This window comes from Eptatretus burgeri, chromosome 3 (assembly GCF_056783735.1).
Source record: "Eptatretus burgeri isolate ZD-2024b chromosome 3, Ebu_testis_v1, whole genome shotgun sequence".
NCBI classification, from domain to species: domain Eukaryota; kingdom Metazoa; phylum Chordata; class Myxini; order Myxiniformes; family Myxinidae; genus Eptatretus; species Eptatretus burgeri.
This window is the reverse complement of record NC_140963.1, coordinates 23,460,971-23,487,768: the sequence shown is the minus strand read 5'-3', so window position 1 is coordinate 23,487,768 and position 26,798 is coordinate 23,460,971. Positions and strand designations below refer to the sequence as shown.

Here is a 26,798-nt window from a genome sequence, read left to right as displayed (position 1 = left end):
GAGAACAAAGGGATGGAGGGAGTTTGGTCATGATGACCTACAGCTGGCCTTGATGAGGTGGCTAATTTCACATGGAAAAGACATCTTCGATGTTTTATCGTACTGGTCAAAAGGCCGTTACATAAATTATTGAGAAGGCCTGACACAAGATAAAACAAGGAGAGAGAGAGAGAGAGAGAGAGAGAGAGAGAGAGAGAGAGAGAGAGAGAGAGAGAGAGAGAGAGAGAGAGAGAGAGAGAGAGAGAGAGAGAGAGAGAGAGAGAGAGAGAGAGAGAGAGAGAGAGAGAGAGAGAGAGAGAGAGAGAGAGAGAGAGAGATATACATAGACATAGACAGAGACAGAGACAGAGAGAGAGAGATCAAATGTAAAATCTGTCTGTTTCTTTTTTCTCTTTTTTTTTTTTTTCTTTTTCTTTTTCTCTCTCTCTCTCTCTCTCTCTCTCTCTCTCTCTCTCTCTCTCTCTCTCTCTCTCTCTTTTTCTCTTTCTCTTTCTCTTTCTCTCTCTCTCTCTCTCTCTCTCTTTCTCTCTCTCTTTCTCTTTCTCTTTCTCTTTCTCTCTTTCTCTCTTTCTCTCTTTCTCTCTTTCTCTCTTTCTCTCTTTCTCTCTTTCTCTTTCTCTCGCCCCCTGCTGGCCGTTGGCACGTTGTGTGTACTGTCATGGCGGCTGCCTGCTTCGTGTCGTGAGTTCCTGTCCTCCGTTGTGCTGGTTTGTGTTCCCACATTGCCCATTTCACTCCCTGTGTTCGTGTGTTTTGTTCGTGAGGCTTTCCCGTGTTTCCCCTCTGTGTAGAGAAGAGAGAGACAGAGAGAGCCCGTCGCGGCGCTCGTCAGGGTATCGACGGTTTTCTAGGCGGTTCCCTGTTAGTCGTTTCATAATTCAAAAACTTTTCGCTTTAAACCTTTATTTTGCTTATCTTTCCTTATTTTGTTTGGTTAGCGCTCCCTTTCTCAAGGTTCGGGAAAGGTTGGAGTGTTTTGGTGACTTCCTCCTCCTGAGGTAAGAAGACGTCAGTCGTCGTGTGGTGAAACATGGCGGCCGCTCGTTCGCAGCGATATTCCGCGTTCGAACGGTTATCGCGCAGAAATGGCGTCGCCTGCTCTCCACCGTTGGGCGTTTCGGTGGAAGCGATTGTTCTCGCGATCGGGAACATTATCGGGTTCGGTGAGGTACGAGCCGCGTCGCGCATGAATAAACGGGTTATCGTGTTTGTGTCCGACGAAGAGCACGTTGCTCTCATCGTCCAACTAGGCCTGTCCCTCGACTCTGGACACTTTGTGATGACTTATCCATAAGATACTCCTGCTCAGAAAGTGGTTATCTCAAATGTATCACCATTCCTGAGCGGTGATTTAATCCTGAAAGCGCTGCAGCGCTAATGGACACTGCATGTCCCCTCTAACAATGCTCCCTTTGGGCTGGAAAGATGAACGTGCCAGTCACGTGATGTGTTTCCGTAGACATGTATTTATGGTACTCAACAAGGATTATCCCTCTCTGAACGTCATTTTAAAGTTCACTGTAAATAGTCACGACTCCCAAGTATATGTCAACATTGACACCCTGAAGTGCTTTGGTTGTGGTGCATTGGGACACATGAAACAGTTTTGCCCTCTTTGGAAAACGCAGCTTTCCACGGCCGAACCGAAGAACGACGATTCACAGATTAATGTTAACATTCCCCTTTCAACGAACATACAGGATAAACCGGCTGAACACGTGGACACGCCCCCTCCCAATGACGTACGGGACAAACTCGTTCAACAAGTGGACACGCCCCCTCCCAATGACGTACGGGACAAACTCGTTCCACGAGTGGACACGCCCCCTCCCAATGAGCCAATGGACAGTGTAAGTGAGGGGTTCATTACCGTCTCAAAAGTTAAAAAAAACGTAAATCCCTTGCAACACGTGTGTCACCTTCCAGTGGGGCAACTTAGCATAACAATTGTGTATTTTGTGAGGAAAGCAACAAATTTGGCACACCAGTAGCCTATCATATTATGAACAGATTTGGATATTGGGCCATCTCAAATTCAGCCACTGATGGCTGTGGCAGCTATTTTCCACTGCCATCAAAAGTTTTGAGATGGCCCAATATCCAAATATGTTCATAATATTGTTACGGATTTCGCGCCCGCCGGCGTGCTGACGGCCACGTAACTCGAATCGCGGCACGTCGCCCACCGGACGGACAATCCAGTCGTGACCCTCTCGGACTAACGCCGGGAACCAGTCACGGGTGGACCTTTCGGTCTCACCGCGATCGAGCCAATCAGCCCCCGCGTGGGATAGGGTTGCTCGCCAAATTCGACCTACCTAAGTACCCACGCGGAGGGTAGACCGGGCGATCGCACCTCGCCGCAGGTCGACTTCGGACACGGGCCACTTAAGCGACCCGTTCCGTACTATTGGGATAACCGAGCGGTGTTATTCGTCGACCTCGACGGTTCGATTAATTATCGGGCGTATTCAGCCCACTACCAACCCTTTACGTGAAGCAAGATGAGGATTCAATGAAGGAAATGACGAAGCGAAGCGGGAAACAGTTCAACACAAAGCACATTTATTCGCGACGAACGGAAAGCACACATATTCAATTCCACCAAAAGCACACAGAAAAGAAAAACACAATGCAATTTACACAAAAAGCAAATGCGACAATGCAGATCTAATACCGATTACACGAGCACACGGCAACACTTATACAATTTTACTTCACAGACGGCGCCGACAACACATACCCAAAACCAAGGAAAGAATACCCTCAAGGATGAGGCGGGCCTGAGGCTGAGACCGGGTCGGGCCTACCCGTCTGGTGATGAGACGCGGAGCGGCGATGGTGCCTCAACTCCGCGGGCCTCGCGGACAGTGTCTGGTAGGGGGTGGGAAAGGGGCCCCCTTGGTCGCACTATCTCAGCGCGGGGGGAAACAGGAGGGGGTTGCTGATGCTCGGGGTATAGAGGATTCCTATTCTGCCTCGAGTCCCGCGACGAGCGTCTCCACCTCGGCCAGGTCGCGCTGTCGGCCTCCCTGGGGTGCAGCTCCCTGCACGACGCGAGCACCCCTCATCTGCCCTCGCCGCCTCTCCACAGCTCCGTCCCCTCCGCTCCGACTCCAACGCACACGACGCCGACCAGCTCCTTCTTGCCAACTCCACCGCCCGCGAAGTCTTAACTCTGTTCCCTCTCGACTCTACTACTCACTGGACTGACGAACACGGTCGCTTTTATAAGCCCCGTGGCTTCGCTCTCTCAGCTTTGACCCCCTCTCTTCGACCTTTCACCTCGCTCCCCATTGGCCCGAGAAAAAGTGGGCGTGAATGCTTTTTGATCCATAAATTTGCATATATCGATCGCCCTCCAACGCCCTGGAGGCGGGGCCAAATCGCCCCTCGCTCACCGATTGGACGGCAAAAAGTGGGCGTGTGTCGTTTTTGATCCGTTTTTGAAGCACAAAATCCGTGATTTTGTACACGCTGTTCGGCGCGCGCCCTGCACGAGTCCAACACCGGTACCCACAAGCGGCGCAAGAACGGTGGCGATGCGACGGTTGCGAGGTGTGACGTGAAGCGGCGCCGTGGTGGGTGGTTGATGTTGTGGTTGTAACAATGGCGGTTGGTCCAAAATAAAGATAGTAAAAGAAAAACGGCTATCCTGAAGAGTCGCAGCACGCATAAATGACATGTACTCCCACTAGACAACGGGTTTGGGCCTAACTACACATATACTTACCGAGATATCTCACCTAAGGGACCTGAATGGTGGTTTGCGAATTAAGTAACCACAACACTACCCCCTCCCCTTTTTACAGACTCGTCCCGAGTCGTCAAATTTTCGTGTGCCATCATGTGTAGTTTTCCCCTAGTACATTTTACCTACGGATCCCTGAGTGCGACATTCATGGTATTCGTGTCCCCAAAATAAATAACCTGAGGGCTGCGTAACTATCTAAACAAACTCACTCACACGGACGACTTAAATAAAATTGCCGGCGCTAGGACATACATGCCGGGGGCGCACTCATATTTACAGTACATCTTAACCTTAACTTACAAATTTTACACTAAACCATGGCCCAGGATCATTGAACTCTGCAAAAGAAAGCAGTTAGCAGGGAGCCAGGCTGCCCGCATGCAGTCTCTGGCTCAAACAATGCAGGTGACGGGGAACGTGGCTGGCTGCTCACACGCAGTCCAAGGCCTTCCCTTTTGAAATGAACGCGGTGAACCACAACGGTGCATGGGCTGCACAACGCAGTCTCCGTGCCAGCTCAAGTGGCACACGCAATGAGCACAACGAATGGATGCATGAATGGATGGACGCAAAACACGGTGCACGGGCCGCCACTGCAGGCCCGTGTTGTAGCTGCCAACGGGGCAGTTCTCGCAGCTTGCAAACTGTTGCCTTGCGGATCCTGGCGCACATGGAAATGAACAGGGGGGGGCAAAGCAAAAATTGAACGGGGCTGGTGAACATGGGCAGTGGGCATGGCATGGCAAAGGTAGCAGGCAAACACAGCCCGCCGAAGAAGGCCGCTGCAGGCAAACACAGCCGGCAGATGAACTGGCCGGCACAGGCCTTGCAGCAACACAACAGCTGCCGATGAAGTGGGCCGGCACAGGCCTTGAAGAAAAACAGCCAGCAGATGAACTGGCCGGCACAGGCCTTGCAGCACAGCAGCTGCAGACGATCCAGCCGGCACAGGCCTTGCAGCACAGCAGCTGCAGATGAAGTTGGCCAGCCTTTGCCGTTCAGTGGAGGTTGGTGGAGGGAGTGCGGTGGTGCTGGCCACTTGGAAGGCGGGCTCGGACCTACCTACCTGTCTCCCTCCCAACCTATCGCCTTTGCCTGTCACTGTACATACCCACTCCCTTAATTTGTCAAACCCCAATTTAGCCCCAACTTAATTTTTTTTGTTGTTTTTATTTTTACTCCCCCACTATAAATCGTCCCTAACCCCCTTTATCGTCCTTGTTCGGCTAACCTATCCTGTCACCGATCCTACTCCCAACCCCTACGTTCCCTTCCCGGAGGGGAATAAGGGAGAGCTAACGTCCTGTGTCGAGGCCCAACGAAGCCTCAGGATGGCCTCCCCAGAGTTCGGCGATCTTAACACCAAGTGGGTCCAGCGGCCCACAACGAGAGCGAGGGGATGGATTGTGCGGAGGGGTACATCTCCGAATCTACCCTAACCATTTAACTGTTAAACTACCCCGGGGCTTTCAACAAGCGCCTCTCGCTTAAACTATTGGTTCTAACAACCCAGATTCCCGTCGCCTGTGTTGGTGTCCTCACAATTTCGGGCCTCGCCCCCCAATTTTCTCTCCGTGCCCTCACACGGTCTCCTGGCTGGGACACGTGGCTCCCTTTGGCAGGCACTACCCTCTGCCGAATCTCCCGCTATGGCACCCCCGGGCACTACACTGCCTCCGAGCCTACCAGCTCCCTAACACCGGGGAGTTCCCCCCATGGCACCTCCCCTGAAACGCACACGTGGCAGGCTGGCTTCCCAGGCCCCTTTCCGAGGGTCACCCTTGCCCACAACACTGCCCATGCGGCTAATGGCGCCCCGGGCCCCCGCACCAAGCAGGCGCACCCGTGCCCACTACTCTATCCCGGCCCCCCATGGGCCCATGGCCTACCGCGGCCGACTAGCCTGGTGCCCGGGGTACCCACTCAGCGATACTCACCTTTCGCAGCCACGCTCCCAAGCCCGTCAACAGGGCTCCTGCACCCCTCCAAATGGGTCTCGAGCCTACTTTCCCACCAACAACAAAACGACCTCCATTTTTCAATTTGACTAACCCAGCAAACTCAATCGACACTGACCCCGGGGTCCCTTGGGCGGGAGTCACTCCTCCCCCCAATCACTCATCGCACCATGCATTCCCCATTCGCTCCAGACACACAGACCCGCTGGCCTCACTCACTCACCAAGGACTCACCTCACAACTCACCAACAACTCTTCAACACACACACCGCTGAACTCTGCCATCCTCCAAACTACCTCCCCGAACTAACTCGTGCTCCCACTTCGTCCCTTAAACTAGTAGCACGTTCCTTTTAACACTACGTAGCTAAACTACGTCCCCTCTACACATTCACTGTCTGTCCATGTCCTCAAATAAATCATTTTATTTCCCAACCTAAATCTGGCTACAATCCCTCTACCTAATCCATTCCACGGACTCCATGAGGACTTACCCCTGCCCCATGAAGTCGGTCTAGCTAAGCTAACCCTTCCCCCTAACTAGTTTCCATCCTGTGCCCAGGTAAGGGGGTCTTCCACCCCTTGCCCAGGAATCCTTTGCACCCGAAAGTGAGGCTTGCTCTTTTTTTTTTTTTTTCATGCGCATCACCAGCGCGGCAACTCGCGCTCTTGCACCTGCCCGTGACGTCATGCAGCTGCACGTGTTCCTCGTCCCTCCTTGGACGGCACCATCCGGCAGAGATACCCCTCCTGCCGGATTCAAACCCCACGTGCAGCCATGGCGTCACCGTGCGCATAAAAAAACACAAGCCCCACGTCTCGAGGGGTTCCCCACGCGAACACATGTGCTTTGCCCGTTGGAGCTTAACACACACGATCGCGTGGAGAACCCGTCCGGTCCAAATCCGTTTACCTGCCTAAACTTTGTCCGTCCGCGGGATCGGCAAATCCACCGCGTGCGTTTCCGGACCGGGACTTCGCTCTCGCAAGCGAGCACGTGGCGGTCTCGTGCGTTGCACAGCACGAACCTCGTGCTCCCTGCTGGGTGAACCCGGCACGGTCCCCGAAACAACTACAGCCGCTACTCGGCTTTCTCTCCTCTGTCGCCGTCTCCGTCTCCATTCCACACACGCATACCTGCGTGTTACGACGCACACAGTCCACTCCATCACATTCACACCGGGAGACGCGGCTGCGTGCTCCCGCATGCCAACCGACATCTCCCTCACATACCGCTCTCTCACACACACTGTCTCCCTTGCACTCGGCCGTTCACTCACGCGTGCCTCACTACTCACACAAACCATACTATTTACACACGCGGGGGCACTCACCCGCGGTGCCTCATCCACACTGGCCGTTTCACTCACACACACGGCCTCTTCCACACACGGTGCCTCATCCACACACCGTCCCTCACTCACACACGCGGGGGCACTCACCCGCGGTGCCTCACTCATACTGGCCGTTTCACTCACACACACGGCCCCTTCCACACACGGCGTGCTGGGAAGCACGTACTCTGACACCATCGCCACCACACCACTCACACACGGGGTCGCTTCCACACACGGGGACGCACTCACGCCTTGCACCACACACACAGGGACAACCACACTGGGGATTCGTGTCCCCACAAGGGTCTCCGGGGCCTCTATACCCCCCAAGCTCTCCAAGCACCCGTTCGCAGCACTCCTCCCCTCAACCTCGCAAAGCACGACCGAACTCACCTGGTCGTGACTCGCCTCAAGGGGGCATACTCCCTCCCCTCGTTCCTGGAGGAGGCCATCCAGGTGCTCGCACTGGGTCTCTACCCAGGCCGCCAGCTCACCCCCATCATCCTCCACTACCTCCGTGTGCGTCACTTACCCCGTCTTCATCGTGTTGTCTCTATTTTTTTTGTCTCCCGTGTCTCTATACATTTATAAGTTTCTGTCGTCGTCACCTCGTGTCTCGTCTCACACGTTTTGGTCTCCCCATTTAATTTTTCCCTTTTGGTCACCGTCGATTCCTCTGTCACGACCCTCGCCCAACACGCCCCCCGAATTATTTTTTTACCCGCCTCCACCGCGGGCCTGTCAGCCGTTGCACCCCCTTCCAGCTCGTTTGCTCCGACACGTGGAGTCGCCATTTCTATCTCCCTGGTCACGGCCTTCATGCCCGCCTGCAGGCATCGGCCCATGTTCTGCGTCGCACCCCACAGTTCTTTCATTTGCTTGTTCATGCTTTTTATTTCGTTTTTCATTTAATGCGCATTCGTTTCCATTTGCTTGTTCATTGCCGCCAGCATGGCGTATTGCTGGGCCATGTCGGGTGCATTCAGCTGAGCCGTTTCGGCAAGGGTTGGGGAAGGGTTTTGGTGGAGAGGGGGGGGAGGTGTCATACACCGCGGCTGCTGCCGCACCTATTTCGGGCTCTGGGTTCAGTTGGGCGAGTCCGTGTTCCTGCACAATCAACATTTCCTGCTCGGGGATTCCATCCTGGACCATGGATCCTACACATTCTACATCCATTTCTAATACCCCCGGCTCCCGCTCGCCTTGAGACGCCATCTTGCTTCTCTTAAAGGGTTAATTTGCTCGCTCGTAATTTGGAGGGAATCGGGGGTCGCTTCTCTCACCCCTGGACCGATTCCCGTGAATTTAGCCGGAGACAGGAGAGCCCGTTTTCCTGCTCTCCGATACCAGTGCCGCGAGGAGGGCGATGAATTTGTATCGCACGACCTGACACCAGTGTTGCGGATTCGCGCCCGCCAGCGTGCTGACGGCCACGTAACTCGAATCGCGGCACGTCGCCCACCGGACGGACAATCCAGTCGTGACCCTCTCGGACTAACGCCGGGAACCAGTCACGGGTGGACCTTTCGGTCTCACCGCGATCGAGCCAATCAGCCCCCGCGTGGGATAGGGTTGCTCGCCAAATTCGACCTACCTAAGTACCCAGGGTAGACCGGGCGATCGCACCTCGCCGCAGGTCGACTTCGGACACGGGCCACTTAAGCGACCCGTTCCGTACTATTGGGATAACCGAGCGGTGTTATTCGTCGACCTCGACGGTTCGATTAATTATCGGGCGTATTCAGCCCACTACCAACCCTTTACGTGAAGCAAGATGAGGATTCAATGAAGGAAATGACGAAGCGAAGCGGGAAACAGTTCAACACAAAGCACATTTATTCGCGACGAACGGAAAGCACACATATTCAATTCCACCAAAAGCACACAGAAAAGAAAAACACAATGCAATTTACACAAAAAGCAAATGCGACAATGCAGATCTAATACCGATTACACGAGCACACGGCAACACTTATACAATTTTACTTCACAGACGGCGCCGACAACACATACCCAAAACCAAGGAAAGAATACCCTCAAGGATGAGGCGGGCCTGAGGCTGAGACCGGGTCGGGCCTACCCGTCTGGTGATGAGACGCGGAGCGGCGATGGTGCCTCAACTCCGCGGGCCTCGCGGACAGTGTCTGGTAGGGGGTGGGAAAGGGGCCCCCTTGGTCGCACTATCTCAGCGCGGGGGGAAACAGGAGGGGGTTGCTGATGCTCGGGGTATAGAGGATTCCTATTCTGCCTCGAGTCCCGCGACGAGCGTCTCCACCTCGGCCAGGTCGCGCTGTCGGCCTCCCTGGGGTGCAGCTCCCTGCACGACGCGAGCACCCCCTCGTCTGCCCTCGCCGCCTCTCCACAGCTCCGTCCCCTCCGCTCCGACTCCAACGCACACGACGCCGACCAGCTCCTTCTTGCCAACTCCACCGCCCGCGAAGTCTTAACTCTCTGTTCCCTCTCGACTCTACTACTCACTGGACTGACGAACACGGTCGCTTTTATAAGCCCTGTGGCTTCGCTCTCTCAGCTTTGACCCCCTCCCTTCGACCTTTCACCTCGCTCCCCATTGGCCCGAGAAAAAGTGGGCGTGAATGCTTTTTGATCCATAAATTTGCATATATCGATCGCCCTCCAACGCCCTGGAGGCGGGGCCAAATCACCCCTCGCTCACCGATTGGACGGCAAAAAGTGGGCGTGTGTCGTTTTTGATCCGTTTTTGAAGCACAAAATCCGTGATTTTGTACACGCTGTTCGGCGCGCGCCCTGCACGAGTCCAACACCGGTACCCACAAGCGGCGCAAGAACGGTGGCGATGCGACGGTTGCGAGGTGTGACGTGAAGCGGCGCCGCGGTGGGTGGTTGATGTTGTGGTTGTAACAATGGCGGTTGGTCCAAAATAAAGATAGTAAAAGAAAAACGGCTATCCTGAAGAGTCGCAGCACGCATAAATGACATGTATTCCCACTAGACAACGGGTTTGGGCCTAACTACACATATACTTACCGAGATATCTCACCTGAGGGACCTGAATGGTGGTTTGCGAATTTGGTAACCACAACAATATGATAGGCGACGAGTGTGCCAAATTTGGTGCTTTCCTCACAAAATGCACAATTGTTATGCTATATTTAGCTAAGTTGCCCCACTATTCTGGTAAAAGACAAATCGGTACAAATGTAATTACTGGAATTCCATGTTACTAGTACGGGCCCGTAGGGGCGGGCCCGTAAGTGCGTAAACGATGACTGGATTGGGGAATTATTTCAATTAGATTGGACCAACCGTATAATAAATGGCCATAACTTGGGAAACACCTGGGAAACATATTCAGGTCCCCAGCGTCAATTGTGACATCATATCAAATGAAGAAGAATTGTGATTTCCCCCTCTCTCTCGCCCCCACCTCGCTTCCCCTCCTCTCGCCCCTCCTCGCTCCCCCTCCTCTCTCGCCCCTCTCTCTCGCCCCCCTCTCTCGCCCCCCTCTCTCGCCCCCCTCTCTCGCCCCCTCTCTCGCCCCCTCTCTTGCCCCCCTCTCTCGCCCCCCTCTCTCGCCGCTCTCTCTCGCCCCCTCTCTCGCCCCCTCTCTCACCCCCCACTCTATCGCCCCGAGTCTCGCTCTTCCTCTCTCCCTCCTCCTCTCTCGCCCCCACTCTCATCCCCCCTCTCCCATCCCCCTCTGTCGCAGATATTGGTTGACAGATAAATGGCCGTAACTTGTGAACTGCTCGTGCGATTAATATCAAACCTCGAAAAGGCACATCTGCGGGTCCCCGGCAATATTCCTGGCAAGTTTCAATCAGACCGGACTGTCAATCGTGCAAAATAAATAAAAATAATAAATAAATAAACAAATAAATAAATAAACATTAATTGTGACGTCATTCGTGATGTCATAGCACCGTGTCTTGTCATTGATCGACAGATAAATGGCCGTAACTTGGGAACCGCTCGTCCGATTGATATCAAACCTCGAAAAGGCACATCAGCGGTCCCTGGCAATATTCCTGGCAAGTTTCAATCCGATCGGACCTGTGATCGTCCGGTTATTAATAATTTGGGAAAAAATTGGCATGATAAGGTGAGAAGGTGGAACGACACCTTCAGCTGCCATATATACACCTTTTCAACACTGAAAAAGCAGTAAAATGGCCGTAACTTGGGAACCGCTCGTCCGATTGACATCAAACCTCGAAAAGGCACATCTGTGGGGCCCCGGCAATATTCCTGGCAAGTTTCAATCAGATTGGACTGGCGGTCGTCGAGAAACGGCGGTCGCAGATAGACAGACAGACAGACACACACACGCACAGAGATTGCTGGAATTATAGACAGATAACAGATTTTCCTTTCTGGAAGAAGAAAGTAATCCAGAAACGTCCGTTTGTACAAACGTTAACAATGAAACGACCGTATCGAACTTGCCAATCCCAATCAGTGTTTCCAGCCCCACAGAGAGAGAGAGAGTCCTCTCGCACAAGGACGTTCCTAATGCAGACTGCTCCCATATCCAACAGTCACAGGAGGAAGAGAAACTTTTACAGGTTCTCTCTAATAAAGCAATACATGAGACAACTAAGAACACTGAGGAAACAATGGAGGATAGTCTAAATCCTCCAATGGAGAGTGATACTCATGACTCGAGCACCGTGGCCATGTCACGGACAGTTTTTGAGTCCCCCTCTCTTGCATTCCGAAGAATCCCCATACGTAAATCTGACATATAAGGCCGTCGAAGAATATTTTTTTCATTTTAAACCGAGCAATCATGTGATGCTCACAATGAAACTGAAACACCAATTGATTTCCCCATGTGAGGCATCTGATGGTGAAAGTCAAGATGAGTCATCTCATATTCTTAAGGCTGAAAGCAGACCTTCGGATGATGAGCTTCGGGACTTCTTGATGGACGCTTATCGCAAGAGAAATATTGAACTGAAACATCATTTCCCTCATCTTCCGGTGTTAATTACGAAATTGAAAGAAATTGTGCGTAACCCTGTCACCCCAAACTTCACTGAGGCTCAGATGCACAGGTTAAAAAACAAGGACAAATGTGTCCAAGAGCAGCGTCCCAAAGGTTTTGTCGGCTAAAAAAAAAAAATATAAAATAAAAAAAAAACACCACAACAACAACTTCCGATATTTTGTCACATGCCTTGATTAAGCCAATCGCGAGACCCGTCATAGTGTATTTACGAAATATAGTGTATTTATGAAATTACAACACATTAAATGGAATAATCTTTAAATAGTAACGTGAACTTTTCGAAACTTGAAAGCAAATGTCCGAATATATTTAAAAGTTCATGATAGACGCTCTCAAAAGGCACCCTCAATGTGAGGATGTGTACAGGTCCTTAGTATTTAAGGAGATCCGGATCCTGTATATAAAGGTTTTGTCTTCACAAGAAGAAGAACAACAACAACAACGCCGAGCATTCTTAGAGCAGCGTTCGCTACGCGAGACGCTGCTAAAAAGGATCCAGAAAGCTCAAAGCTCAATAGGAGCTTCTTAAGTGAGGTTCTTATGGTGTGTTTCTCTTATTTATTTATTTTTCTTCTTTCCCTTTCTAAGCACATGAATGTTAATTTCGGAAGTCTAAACATTAATGGTGGTGTTAGTTTAGAATGCAAGGTTCAGGTAAAAGATCTGACACGGCGTTTGCACCTGGACGTCTTGTTATTGCAAGAAATGCGTGGAGATCTGACTACCCAAGCCCAATGAAGAAGGCTCATGAAGGGTCAGTGGTTCTTCAGTGATATCAATTCCTTCATTGCCAGGATTGCTTTCTTTGTCTATCCTTCATTAACGCTCTCGCAAGTTCATAATAATGAAATAATTCCTGGACGTCTGGCTTGCCTTCAGTTCATTGCCAACAATCAAATCTTTATTTTTGTAAACATTTATGCCCCCAATGAGAATGCTGAAAAGTATAACTTCTTCCTTAAACTAGTGGCCTTTCTAAGCACAATTGATTTGAACTGTTGTTTTATACTGAGTGGTGACTTCAACTGTACCCTTGACCCTGCTTTAGACAGAAACAGTATGGAGTCACATCCAAAATCTGCCAAAACTTTGGAAAAAAATTATAAAAACTGTGGGACTCATGGATGTTTGGCGTATCCAACACCCCAGACAACGTCAGTTCACTTGGTTAAGATGTGTGTCCCAGAGACACACTCTAGCTCGGTGAGACAGAATTTACGTCAATGCTACAATGCTTGATAAGATATTAAAATCTGATATCGTGCCTTCTCTTTTCTCTGATCATCTGGTGACAACATTCTCCTTTAAGCTTGCTCTGCAGCAACATGGCAGTCCATATTGGAAGTTTAATGTCATGTTACTTGAGAATGTTACTTTTTGTGAAGCCTTTAGGGTGTTTTGGAATAGCTTCATCGAACGAAAGAATAGTTTAAGTAGCCCTAGATTATGGTGGGACTACGTCTTTTTTGTTTGTTGTCTTTTGGCGTCTTTTGCCAACAGTTTAATCACTTCTCATCTTTTAGTGCAAAAAAGGAAAGGGTTGTACTCGAAAAAGAAATACTGAAATTACAATCTGATGTTGCAAACAACCCCAGTACAACAAATAACCATTTGCTACTGGAAAAAAAGGCCCTTTTAAATTATCTTGTTGACTATCAAGTGAAAGGTGCTATGATCTGATTACGGATGGATCAGATTTATAATTTGGACTCGCCAACAAAATTTTTCTTTCATTTTGATAAAAATACCACCCATCAAAGGCAAATTGAAACCCTAAGGCTCTCAACTGGGGACATTGTGACATCACAAGATAGCATAAAGAGGGAGATCTGTAACTTCTTCTCAGACGTGTTTTTGGTAAACGATGTTGACAATGATGCGATACGATATTTCACGTCTGATCTACCCACGTTAAGTGCTACTCAAAGGGCTAAGCTTGATTCCTTACCTTCCTTGGAAGAATTTACACTCTCGCTTGCTTCTCTGCCGACTGGAAAATCTCCTGGACTAGACGGCCTCCCATTCGAGTTTTACAAATCCTTTTGGTCCTTATTAGGTCCAGATCTTTTGGAGGTCTTTACTCGTTCTTTACAATGTGGGGAATTGCCAATGAGCTGTCGTAGGGCAGTAATTAGTTTATTACCGAAAAAAGGGGACCCTCAGCTCATTGGCAACTGGCGCCCAATCTCTCTTTTAACTTCCAACGATAAAATATTTTCGAAAGCTTTAGCTCGACGCATCTCCCCCCTTTAGTGGGGCAACTTAGCTAAATATAACATAACAATTGTGCATTTTGTGAGAAAGCACCAAATTTGGCACACTAGTAGCCTATCATATTATGAACAGATTTGGATATTGGACCATCTCAAAATTTTTGATGGCAGTGGAAAATGGCTGCCACAGCCATCAGCAGCTGAATTTGAGATGGTCCAATATCCAAATCTGTTCATAATATGATAGGCTACTGGTGTGCCAAATTTGGTGCTTTCCTCACAAAATGCACAATTGTTATGCTAAGTTGCCCCACTACTTCTAGAAACTTTGATTCAAAGTGATCAGTCCGATTGTATCCCTAACAGACAGATACATGATAACATATTCCTAATAAGAGATCTTTGGGATGTGTGCAAAGCTAAAAATGATAATCTTGGTTTGATTGTGCTCGACCAAGAGAAAGCTTTTGACCGTGTTAGTCATGCATATATTTTCAAGGTTCTCGAGTGTTTTGGACTTGGTCCCAGGTTTACCAACCTTAAAAAAAATTTTTTATCATGGCATTTCCTCAGTACTCAGAGTAAACTCTGAACTGACTTCACTTGTAAAGGTTGGAAGGGGTATCCGTCAAGGATGTCCTTTATCTGGCATTTTGTACTCTAACTATTGAGCCTCTCCACATCAAAGTGCACAGCTTCTTTACTGGATACACAAATCTGCAAGTAAAACCTGTGAAAGTTTCTGCCTATGCTGATGATATTTGTGCCATTGTACGCACAAGCAAGGAGATCAAGAAACTGGTGGACTGTTTGAACTATTATGGTTTAGCTTCTTCAGCTGCAATAAACTGGAACAAGTGCCAGGCACTGTAGATCGGCCCATGCCAGCTGCCCATGCCTGTTCTTCTGGAACTCCTCACCTGGTCTTACAATGGAATGAAGTACCTTGGCATTTTCATCGGTGATGCAGCAACACAAGCAAAGAATTAGGAGGGTCTCGCTGAAGCTCTCGAACAAAAACTGCTGAAATGGAAAGGCTTACTGACTCTGCTCTCCTTTCGAGGCCGAGTCCTGGTCATCATTAACTTCGCAGCATCTCTATTGTGGCACAGGATCAAATCCATACCACTTCCTGAACTTTTTTTGCTGAATATACAGAAGACCTTAACCAATTTTTTCTGGAGTGGAAAACACTGGCTTCATCCACAGATCCTGAATCTTCCATTGGAGGAAGGTGGACAGGGTCTTGTGGACATTGTGTGCAGGGCAATGGCCTTCGACGTCGCCTCAATCTGGCGGATTCTCTACGGTCCGTCGGACTTAGTCTGGAGGTCCGCCGCCCTTCTCATCCTTCGTCAAGCTGGTATGCTTTACTTTTCATCAGGATTATTTTTAATGAATGTGAAATGTATTGATTTGTCCTTGCTTCCACCTTTTTATAATAGCATTTTAAATGCTTGGCGTTATTTTATAGTCGACCGTGACTATCTTTCCTACACCAAAGATATGTTTTTGAACGAACCTCTGTTTTACAACTCTCTTTTTAAAAGAATAAGAACAGAGCGTTCTTTTATCGATCATTTTATTTAGAACGGTGTCCATTGCGTTTCTGATCTGATGATTGACAACACGAGATGGTTGAGTGCTGCAGCACGAGCAACCAAGGTTGGCATACGGTCCTACCACCAAGTGTCTCTTTTATTATGTGAAGTACTTCAGGTGTACCAGAGAGTTAAGATACACTGGGAGAGATATCCTCACACTGGCGATGGCTCAACTGTTCGCAAATCAAATCCTCTCTTCCCAAATCTCGAACTCGCTCCCACTGTCATGATTTCCAGTTCAATTGTAAAATATTTACCAAAAATACACTTTGGAATCACACCACAAGTAGGTCTGAGAAAACGTCACATATATCAGGCCTGTGTGAAAGCAATTCGACCTTCTTTAGGAACTTGGCAGTTAAGGAAGTGGCACAACCACTTGCCTCCAGAATACCCCTTCCAACCTAACTGGAAAGCCTTTTACCATGTTCTCATCCCAAAGAAAACTGCTGACCTGTCTTGGAGGCTGGCACATTGGGTATTACCGACCAATAAACTCCTGCATGTGTTTTCTCCTGAAGTACCTGACCAATGTCCCTTCTGTGGAACTCTCGAGACCTTGTCACATGCTTATGTTGAATATGCACGCTTGATCCCTGTGTTTGGTTTGCTTTGTGAATTGTGCTCCAGGCTTTCTTTGAACTTCACTTTAAAAGTTTTTATTTTTGGCTTTGAATCCAAAACACATCCACTGGAAGTGATTTAGGCCAATTTTCTCATTGCCACTGCAAAGAAGTCAATTTATCGCACAAGGAAAGCAAAAATTGAAAATATTTTAGGGTGTGCTGATAACCTTCTGGCTTTGTTTAAAGGAATCGTTTTTGCCCGTATTAAAATGGAATTTTCTTTTTACACCTTCATAAACAAAATGTGCATTTTAAAAAGTGTGTGGGCTCGAAATGATGCACTTTGTACTGTTCAAAATGGTCTCTTAATTACAGACTGATCACTTTTTCTATCATGATATAACCTTGTATTCTTGAATTTGTACTTTTTTGTATCCTTATGAAAAATGTTTCTCCTTTATAAATTGTTTTATACTTTTGTAATAAAAGTCGTCTCTCTCTCCCCTCCCTCTCTCTCCCCTCCCTCTCTCTCCCCTCTCTCTCTCTCCCCTCTCTCCTCTCTCTCCTCTCTCTCTCTCTCTCTCTCTCTCTCTCCTCTCTCTCTCTCTCTCTCTCTCTCTCTCTCTCTCTCTCTCTCTCTCTCTCTCTCTCTCTCTCTCTCTCTCTCTCTCTCTCTCTCTCTCTCTCTCTCTCTCTCTCTCTCTCTCTCTCTCTCTCTCTCCTCTCTCTCCTCTCTCTCTCCTCTCTCTCCTCTCTCTCTCTCTCTCTCTCTCTCTCTCTCTCTCTTTTTCTTCTCTCTCTCTCTCTCTCTCTCTCTCTCTCTCTCTCTCTCTCTCTCTCTCTGTCTCTCTCTCTCTCCCCTCTCTCTCTCCTCTCTCTCCTCTCTCTCTCCTCTCTCTCTCTCCTCTCTCTCTCCTCTCTCTCTCTCTCTCTCTCTCTCTCTCTCTCTCTCCTCTCTCTCCCCTCTCTCTCCCCTCTCTCTCTCTCTCCTCTCTCTCTCTCCTCTCTCTCTCCTCTCTCTCTCTCTCTCTCTCTCTCTCTCTCTCTCGCCCCCTGCTGGCTGTTGGCACGGTGTTTGTACTGTCATGGCTGCTCCTGGCTTTGTGCCATGAGGACCTGTTCTCTGCTTTGCTGGTTGGTATCTCCCACACTCCCCATTTCATTTCCCATATGTTTGTTTTCTACTTGTAAGGTTCCCCTGTGTTTCCTTTCTGTGGAGAGAGAGAGAGAACGAGAACGAGAACGTGAGAGAGAACGTAGTGGTGTTAGTAAGGGTATCATCGGTTTTTGGGCGGTGACCTGTTAGTCCATTCATTATTTAAAGCCTTTCGCTTTCAACCTGCTTTATTCTGGTTTTTATTTCAATTGCCTTTCCTTATTTTGTTTAGTTAGCGTCCTCTTTCCCAAGGTTCGGGAAAGTAGGAGTGCATTGTTAACTTCCTCTTCCTAAGTGAGGAAGACGAGCGTCGCGTCTTTGTAACATGGTGGCGGCTCGCTCGCAGCAAGATGCTGCTTTCAAAGCACTTACTCGTAAGCATGTTTTAGTTTGTGTCCCCCCTGACGGGGTTCTTACTGAGGAGATTGTTTTGGCGGTTGGAGACGCTATAGGCATTGAGCATGTACGTGCTGCATCACGTATAAATCAGAAGGTCGTGGTGTTCGTTTTCGATGTACGTTTTGTTCACCATGTCGTGAGTTCCGGGTTAACCACATAGAGTGGTCACTTTGTTATGGCCTCCCCGATGGATGTCCCGGCAATGAAAGTAATCGTCTCTAACGTGCCTCCTTTCGTGTCAAATCAACAACTTGTGTCTGTTTTGTCTCGTTACGGAAAAATTGTGTCAAAGATGTCGATGATCCCCCTCAGGTGCCGCCATGACCAAGCAAAGCACGTGATGAGCTTTCGGCGGCAACTTTACATGGTGCTGCCGGACCGTGGGGAGGATACGAGTTTAAAGGTTTCTTTTAAGATTGAAATTGAAACCATGTGTACGCTTCATCAGCGACTTTAACATGTTTTCTTTGTTGAGCCTTTGGCCATTTATAAAGATTTTGTCCGAAAGCTTCTTGTTCGAAGTGTGGGGAATCGGGACACATTGATATCGATTGTGAAACAGTTAACGATCCACAACCTCGTTTGGTGGGGGAGGTGATGCCCAGTGAGTCCAACGTTCCCGCTCATACTGTTCCCTTGCATAGTGAGGACGGTAAGGATGATTTTGTCACCGTGTCAAAAAAACGTAGAGCATCTGCTCCTCGTGACCCCACTAGCGCTCCCAAGGTAGTCGTACTGGACACGGTTGTTCCGGTAACTGAGGAACCTCATGGGAATGAAAAAAAGGATGAAATGGTTTCCGATAACAAGAATGTACTTCAAAGTGTACAGTGTGGTCCGGGCCCTTCAGATAGCAGTGAAGTGTCTCTTGGTGTTACTGAACCGTGTGTAGAATGTCGGGAGGTATCAGCACTCGGTTTTCCTGAGACAGACCGAAATAGTGTTACTGCTCCATGCGATGTTCTCGCCCCAACAACTGATCAACATACAGTTTGTGAGGCCTCGGTAGAGGTGCCCGATGTAGTTGTACAAGATGGTGGATTAGAGGCCCCATCTCATGTTGATGAAAGTGTTAAACAGGACTCACAAATACCACCATTCATCACTCGGTACCCCTCTTAGACGTGTCTGTAAACGAGTTGGTAAAGGTCCAGGGTGATATTTACGAACCTAGTGGAAGGTTATCTGGGCTGTCTGCTTCAGATGATGATGACATGGAAGTGACTGATCGTCACAGTCATCATCTGATCATTTACAGATATCTCCGCAGGTTATTGTATCCTTTCTGAATGAGACGTTTAGGCAGCGGAATGTCATCATTCATCAACACTTTCCTGACTTGCTTTCCTTCATGCAGACTGCAAAGTGTATAATTAAGAATTCTAAAGATTTTTAAATAACTAAACCATAAATTCACAGACTGAGGAAATTTATGACAAAAGCAGGGTTAGAATGTTCTCAACAGCTGCCAAACCCCTCTGATACGGGATGAAAAGGAAGGAAGTGCTTTTTGGCACCTTAAACATGAATGGGGTGGTGCTAACCATTTGCGTCGGATCCAAGTTAAAAACTTATTGCTTCAGAAACATGTCGATGTCTGTTTGTTGCAAGAAACACACATAACAGAGACTTTACAGTCTGACTGGCTCTGCCTTAACAAGGGGCTTTGTTTCTTTAGTAATTTGTCTTCTGTCTCGGCGGGTGTTGCCTTTATGCTTCGTCCAGGGTTTGTTCCTGACTCGTATCGTTTCCTTGAAATAGTGAAAGGACACAGCCTCATTAGAGTTCGTGTATCAAGGATTTCACCTCACCTTACTTAATGTCGATGCTCCTAGTGAGAGCAGGGCTCGTAAAGAGTTTTTTTACACATCTGGCTAATTACCTTCATACTTTAGTCTTTGATCATTAGGGTACCCTGTGAGTACAGGGTACCCTATTGTTTTTCTTATGTTTATTATTAGGGTATCCAGTCAAATGGACTGGATAACCTATTGTTTTTCTTCTGTTTATTATTATTAGGGTACCCTGTGAGTACAGGGTACCCTATTGTTTTTCTTCTGTTTATTATTATTTTTCTTTTTCCGCCGGCATTTTGCACCCTTTTTCGCTTTAAAAATCATTTTCTCTGGAACACGAAGTCCGATCGACGGGAAATTTTCACCATAGTATGTATCTTTTTTGATCGCACAATCACGTTATAATTATGACGTCATTGGTCACGTGGTACGGTCGCCATCTTGAAAAAAGCGATAAACTTTGGACATCTGTATCTCGGAAACCGTGCAATGGAAAATTTTTTCGCTTGATACATTTTACTAAGCTCCCTATGGGGAACACGTGTGATTTTTGGTGACGTCATAGGTGAAGCGATATACCGGTGAAAATTCGTCAAGTAGAACGCCATATGGGAAAAATCTGAAAAATTCTGAGCATCATCTACGCCAAAAATCACTGACGAAAATGTTTTTATTGACGTCATCGATGACGTAATTCGGCCGCCATCTTGTTTTTAGTGTTTTTTTTTTTAAAATCTTCTTCTCCAGAACGGCTATGCAGATTGAGGCGAAACTTTACACGCACATTCCCCCTGAGGTCCTCTTTCAAGTTTGTTAATTTGTTGTTGATACGTCACATGGTTTGGCAGCCATCTTGAAAAAACCCTAAAACCTTCAAACATCTTCTTCTCCAGAAGCGCTGGTCCAATGAAGGCGAGATTTCACGACTATATTCGTGACATGTATGCGATGCAAGTTTGTTAATTTCAAAGTGATAGGTCACATGGTTTGGCCGCCATGTTGGATTTAAGAAAAATATTAAATAATGTTTTCTCTGGTATTTCATAAGCCATCGAAGCGAAAATTTGCAAGTGCCTTCCTCGCTCAAGTCTGCATACATGGCAAAAAATTTTTACCTCAGAAGTTACATGGTTTGGCGGCCCATCTTGGATAGAAAAATAGACTTTATCCGATTTACACGAAACTTCACACACTTGTTCGGATCGACGATGGAAAGCAGAATTTAAATTTATGATATCATAGGTCACAAGGTTCGGCAGCCATCTTGGATTGAAAATGAATAAATTTTAAAAATCTTCTTCTCCAGAAGGGAAAGACAGATGAAGACGAAACTTCATACATATATTCCTCATGAGGTCCTTTCTCAAGTTTGTTAATTTGTTCTTGATCGGTCACATGGTTTGGCGGCCATCTTGAAAAAACCCTAAAACCTTCAAACATCTTCTTCTCCAGAAGCGCTGGTCCGATGAAGGCGAGATTTCAGAACTATATTCGGGACACGTAGTTGATATAAGTTTGTTAATTTTGAATTGATACGTCACACGGTTTGGCCGCCATGTTGGATTTAAGAAAAATATTAAATAATGTTTTCTCTGGAACCACTTAACCTAATGAATCGAAAGTTTGGAATTATCATCTACCATCGTGTGTGCACGCGTGGTAAAAAGTATGACGTCATATGTCACATGGTTTGGTGGCCATCTTGGATAGAAAAACGCACCTTTACCGATTTACACGAAACTTCACAAACCTGTTCCAATACCCAGTTGGAAGCAGAATATAAATTTGTGATGTCATAGGTCACATGGTTCGTCAGCCATCTTGGATTGAAAAATAATATCTTTATACGTCTTTTTCTCCGAAACCATTGAACAGATCCAGGCCAACCTCCACCACTATGACCGCCTCTCCATGACGAATAAAAAGTTCTCACCCCCTTTTGAGGTACGACGCAACGTTTGGCAGCCATAGTTGATTGAAGGAAAAATATTAATTAATGTTTACTCTGGAACTACTGCATCAATAAATGTGAAACATCACATTTATGGTGGAACAGTCATGCGGAATGAGGGTATGAAATTTCCACGGGATTGGGCCCAGGGTTTGGCAGCCATGTTGGTTTTAAGAAAAATATTAAATAATGTTTTCTCTGGAACTGCTTAACCTCGCGAAGCGAAAATTTGCACTTATCGTCTGCGATTGTGTTTGCACATGTGGTGAAAATTATGACATCATACGTCACATGCTTTGGCCGCCATCTTGGATTGAAGGATAAATATTAATTAATGTTTACTCTGGAACCACTGCTTCTATATATATGAAACTTCACGTTTGTAATATAGCCTACATGCGTAACAAAAGTTTAAAATTTCAACCTGATCGGTCACGCAGTTTCGCAGCCAGAATTATTTAATTATTTGAATCTGTTCGCCAGTAATAAGGAAATTGAACGCTTTGTGCTGCCCGGTTCGTTGCTCTTCAGTCCCATGCCATATCGAAGCAGGCCTCTGTTTGTATCACTCTTCAATAATGTTTTTTCTGGAACCACTTTCCCGATGAATGCGAAACTTTGCGACTGTCATCTGCAGAAAGTCCCATGTTGTATCAAAGGCGGACGGACTGGGTACCCGGTCATCACTGCCAGCAGTTATAAAGTGGCAGTTCTAGTTATTATTATTATTTTTCTTCCGCCGTAAATTTGCAAAATTTCCAGTTTTTTTCGCTTTAAATGCCATTTTCTCAGAAATGGTAAGACCAATCGACACAAAATTTTCACCAGATATGTATCTTTTTTGATAGCATACATAATTGATAATTATGACGTCATAGGTCACGTGATACGGGCGCCATCTTGAAAAAACAGATCAACTTTGGACCTCTGTATCTCGGAAACCTTGTAGTGTAAAAAAATTTCGCTTGATACATTTGAACAAGCTCCCTCTCGGGTATACGTGTGATTTTTCGTGACGTCATCAGTGAAGAGGTATCCCAGTAAAAATTCGTCAAGTAGAACGCCACATGGCAAAAATTTGAAATTTCTTGAGCATCATCTACACAAAAATTCATCGTAGAAAAAAAATATTTTGACGTCATCAGTGACGTAATTCGACCGCCATCTTGTTTTTTTGTGTTTTTTTAAAAAAATCTTCTTCTCCAGAACGGCTGTGCAGATTGAGGCGAAACTTTACAGGCACATTCCCCCTGAGGTCCTCTTTCAAGTTTGTTAATTTGTTGTTGATACGTCACATGGTTTGGCGGCCATCTTGAAAAAACCTTAAAACCTTCAAACATCTTCTTCTCCAGAAGCGCTGGTCCAATGAAGGCGAGATTTCAGAACTATATTCGTGACCTGTATGCGATGCAAGTTTGTTAATTTCAAAGTGATAGGTCACATGGTTTGGCCGCCATGTTGGATTTAAGAAAAATATTAAATAATGTTTTCTCTGGTATTTCATAAGCCATCAAAGCGAAAATTTGCAAGTGCCTTCCTCCCTCAAGTCTGCATACATGGTAAAAAAATTTTACCTCAGAAGTCGCATGGTTTGGCGGCCATCTTGGATAGAAAAATCGACTTTATCCGATTTACACGAAACTTCACACACTTGTTCGGGTCGACGATGGAAAGCAGAATTTAAATTTATGATATCATAGGTCACAAGGTTCGGCAGCCATCTTGGATTGAAAATGAATAAATTTTAAAAATCTTCTTCTCCAGAAGGGCAAGACAGATGAAGACGAAACTTCACACATATATTCCTCATGAGGTCCTTTCTCAAGTTTGTTAATTTGTTCTTGATCGGTCACATGGTTCGGCGGCCATCTTGAAAAAACCCTAAAACCTTCAAACATCTTCTTCTCCAGAAGCGCTGGTCGGATGAAGGGGAGATTTCAGAACTATATTCGGGACACCTAGGCGATATAAGTTTGTTAATTTCGAATTGATACGTTAGACGGTTTGGCCGCCATCTTGGATTTAAGAAAAATATTAAATAATGTTTTCTCTGGAACCGCTGAACCAAACGAATCGGAAATTTGTAATTATCATCTACCATCGTGTATGCACGCATGGTAAAAATTATGACATCACACGTCACATGGTTTGGCGGCCATCTTGGATAGAAAAACGCACCTTTACCGATTAACACGAAACTTTACAAACGTGTTCCAATACCCAGTTGGAAGCAGAATATAAATTTCTGATGTCATAGGTCACATGGTTCGTCAGCCATCTTGGATTGAAAATGAATAAATTTTAAAAATCTTCTTCTCCAGAAAGGCAAGACAGATTAAGCCGAAACTTCACACATATATTCCCCATGAGGTCCTTTCTCAAGTTTGTTAATTTGTTCTTGATTGGTCACATGGTTTGGCGGCCATCTTGAATTTACCTTAAAACCTTCAAACATCTTCTTCTCCAGAACACCTGATCTGATCAAGGGGAAACTTCACACCCCTATTGCACATGAGTAGGGAATACAAGTTTGTTAATTTCTAATTGATAGGTCACATGGTTTGGCAGCCATGTTGAATTTAAGAAAAATATTAAATAATGTTTTCTCTGGAACTGCTTAACCTATCGAAGCGAAAATTTGCGGCTGTCATCCTCCATGATATCTGCATACATGGTAAAAATTATGAGGTCACAAGTCACATGGTTTGGCCGCCATCTTAGATTGAAGGATAAATATTAATTCATGTTTACTCTGGAACCACTACTTCTATATATGCGAAACTTCATATTTATAATTTAGGCTACATGGGAAACAAAAGTTTAAAATTTCAACCTGATCGGTCACACGGTTTGGGAGCCAGAATTATTTATTTATTTGAATCTGGAAGCCAGTAATAACGAAATTGAATGCTTTGTGCTGCCCGGTTCGTAACTCGTCTGTTCCGCGCCGTCTCGAAGCAGGCCTGTGTTTGTATCACTCTTAAATAATGTTTTCTCTGGAACCACTTTCCCGATCAAAGCGATACTTTGTGACTGTCATCTGCAGAAAGTCCCATGTTGTATCAAAAGGCGGAAGGACTGGGAACCCGGTCATCACTGCCAGCAGTTATAAAGTGGCAGTTCTAGTTAGGGTACCCTGTGAGTACAGGGTACCCTATTGTTTTTCTTCTGTTTATTATTATTATTATTATTATTATTATTTTTCTTTTTCCGCCGGCATTTTGCACCCTTTTTCGCTTTAAAAATCATTTTCTCTGGGATACTAAGTCCGATCGACACAAAATTTTCACCACAATATGTATCTTTTTTGATAGCACAATCACGTTGTAATTATAACGTCATTGGTCACGTGATGCGGGCGCCATCTTGAAAAAAACGATAAACTTTGGACCTCTGTATCTCAGAAACCGTGCAATGGAAAATTTTTTCGCTTGATACATTTTACTAAGCTCCGTATGGGGAACACGTGTGATTTTTCGTGACGTCATAGGTGAAGCGATATACCGGTGAAAATTCGTCAAGTAGAACGCCATATGGGAAAAATCTGAAAAATTCTGAGCATCATCTACGCCAAAAATCACTGACGAAAATGTTTTTGTTGACGTCATCGATGACGTAATTCGGCCGCCATCTTGTTTTTTAGTGTTTTTTTAAAAAAATCTTCTTCTCCAGAACGGCTGTGCAGATTGAGGCGAAACTTTACACGCACATTCCCCCTGAGGTCCTCTTTCAAGTTTGTTAATTTGTTGTTGATACGTCACATGGTTTGGCGGCCATCTTGAAAAAACCTTAAAACCTTCAAACATCTTCTTCTCCAGAAGCGCTGGTCCAATGAAGGCGAGATTTCAGAACTATATTCGTGACATGTATGCGATGCAAGTTTGTTAATTTCAAAGTGATAGGTCACATGGTTTGGCCGCCATGTTGGATTTAAGAAAAATATTAAATAATGTTTTCTCTGGTATTTCATAAGCCATCAAAGCGAAAATTTGCAAGTGCCTTCCTCCCTGAAGTCTGCATACATGGTAAAAATTTTTTACCTCAGAAGTCACATGGTTTGGCGGCCATCTTGGATAGAAAAATAGACTTTATCCGATTTACACGAAACTTCACACACTTGTTCGGGTCGACGATGGAAAGCAGAATTTAAATTTATGATATCATAGGTCACAAGGTTCGGCAGCCATCTTGGATTGAAAATGAATAAATTTTAAAAATCTTCTTCTCCAGAATGGCAAGACAGATGAAGACGAAACTTCACACATATATTCCCCATGAGGTCCTTTCTCAAGTTTGTTAATTTGTTCTTGATCGGTCACATGGTTCGGCGGCCATCTTGAAAAAACCCTAAAACCTTCAAACATCTTCTTCTCCAGAAGCGCTGGTCGGTTGAAGGGGAGATTTCAGAACTATATTCGGGACACGTAGGCGATATAAGTTTGTTAATTTCGAATTGATACGTTAGACGGTTTGGCCGCCATCTTGGATTTAAGTAAAATATTAAATAATGTTTTCTCTGGAACCGCTGAACCAAACAAATCGAAAATTTGTAATTATCATCTACCATCGTGTATGCACGCATGGTAAAAATTATGACATCATACGTCACATGGTTTGGCGGCCATCTTGGATAGAAAAACGCACCTTTACCGATTAACACGAAACTTCACAAACGTGTTCCATTACCTAGTTGGAAGCAGAATATATATTTCTGATGTCATAGGTCACATGGTTCGTCAGCCATCTTGGATTGAAAAACAATATCTTCAAACGTCTTTTTCTCTGAAACGGCTGAACAGATCCAGGCGAAACTCCACCACTATGACCGCCTCTCCATGACGAATAAAAAGTTCTCATCCCCTTTTGAGGTACGACGCAACGTTTGGCAGCCATATTGGATTGAAGGAAAAATATTAATTAATGTTTACTCTGGAAATACTGCATCAATAAATGTGAAACATCAAGTTTATGGTGGAACGCTCATGCGGAATGAGCGTTTGAAATTTCAACGGGATCAGGCCCAGGGTTTGGCAGCCATGTTGGTTTTAAGAAAAATATTAAATAATGTTTTCTC

General features: G+C 46.3%; 1 protein-coding gene across 2 annotated transcripts in view; it reads left to right on the top strand.

Annotated features, from left to right (window-relative positions):
• Positions 1-1,026: 1,026 nt before the first annotated feature.
• Positions 1,027-26,798, top strand: part of LOC147029551 (vacuolar protein sorting-associated protein 33B-like) — a 144,387-nt gene continuing 118,615 nt past the window's right edge. For both annotated transcript variants that reach the window (XM_085872697.1, XM_085872698.1), the window contains exon 1: positions 1,027-1,168. The gene's annotated coding sequence lies outside the window, so the exon portion shown is untranslated. The remainder of the gene's footprint in view (positions 1,169-26,798) is intronic.